This window comes from Orycteropus afer, unplaced genomic scaffold (genome assembly GCF_000298275.1).
Source record: "Orycteropus afer afer isolate SDZICR_OR568_19922 unplaced genomic scaffold, OryAfe1.0 scaffold00727, whole genome shotgun sequence".
In the NCBI taxonomy this organism is placed as follows: domain Eukaryota; kingdom Metazoa; phylum Chordata; class Mammalia; order Tubulidentata; family Orycteropodidae; genus Orycteropus; species Orycteropus afer.
Window position 1 is genome coordinate 330,603 of NW_006922314.1, and position 1,534 is coordinate 332,136.

Consider the following 1,534-nt stretch of genomic DNA (forward strand, 5'->3'; position numbering starts at 1 on the left):
AATGGGGAGTGAAACTAAATGTACACATAACGTTGAATGTAAAACAAACTCTTAAATTAAATAAATAAATAAAAATTTGTCCACTAAAAGAAAACACAAAGAATTCACTGTTCCCTATGTTTCTTCGAGTTACTGTTATCAGTTGGATACCATACAAATAGTTCTTTAAAGAGCATAATGCTCAAGGCAGACATTCTTTTTTCTAAGTAAGCTAAACTACTGGTAAATTGATTAATTAATGACATAATTATTTGTATGCTTTTGAATTTCACCTCAACTGAAAAAAATAATAAAATGCTTTAAGATTTATAGATTATCTCAGGGTGAAAGTTTTATGGGTTCACCCAACCTCAATAGCTGCGTAGTCTGTATTTAAGAAGAGTTTGAAATTCTGTTCTACATTTCCCCCTTTTACATCAGGATTCTTCTATAGAATTTAAGATCAAAACATTTAGTAATAGTAGCCAGGCACCACCCAGTTCTGGTCTCCTGGCAAAGGAGGTAGTTGTTCATGAAGTAATTAGGTGGATTCCGTTTCCTTTTCTTGTTCCTCACCCTCCTTGCTCTTTTACCCCACGCAAATAGACACTAATTGTTATACTTTGGATGGCCACTTACCAGCTTAAATTTAGAACTTCTTGACCATAACATCTGAGAAATCTGGTCCAATATAGGCAGCAGGATTGAGGAGGGCAGTAAGAAGTACTTTATTACCTAAAGAGTTTGCTTTTTGCCAGCTACGAAAATGAGAACACAGGGTTAAAGAGGAGTCAGCTTAGGAGGAGCGTGAATCAGGTATATACTTTCTGCTTCCAAAAGCTACTGTCATTACACATCAAGGACTAAATTCTAGATTTTATTGAAAATTAAAAGTAAATAACAATAATAAATTTGTGTGGAAATTGTTGAACAGAAACTAAGTATCTGTGTCAAACATCACTGAAAATACAAAGATACATTATTAGGACAAAAAGCACATGACATGTGAGGATTACATGAAGTTTAGAATTCAGTGTGCATAAACTATTTGCAGTCAGCTTGCCTGTTTGCAGACTGTCAGCCCCAGGGAAGAGCTAAGTTGGAGCACCAGAGGGCTCAGGGCTGCATGTTCTTGTTGTTGTTATGTGCCATCCAGTTGCACCTGACTCATAGTCAGCCCCAGGGTTACAGGAGAGGAGAGACAACTCAGGGACACCCAGAGTAGCAGACCAGAAGAGCAGGAGAAACAGGATAAAACCCAGGAAGCCAAAGAGAAGAGCAATCAGCCGAAGGGATTAGGTGAAGAGGGAAAACTCAGGCCCACCCAGAGTAGCAGGCCGGAAGAGCAGGAGAAAGGGGACAAAAGCCTTGAACCCGGACAGAAGAGCAGTCAGCCCCAGGGTTACAGGTGAGGAGAGACAACACAGGGATGCCAGAGTAGCAGGCCGGAAGAGCAGGAGAAAGGGGATAAAAGCCTTGAACCCGGACAGACGAGCAGTCAGCCCCAGGGATAAAGGTGAGGAGAGACAACTTAGGGATGCCCAAAGAAGCAGGA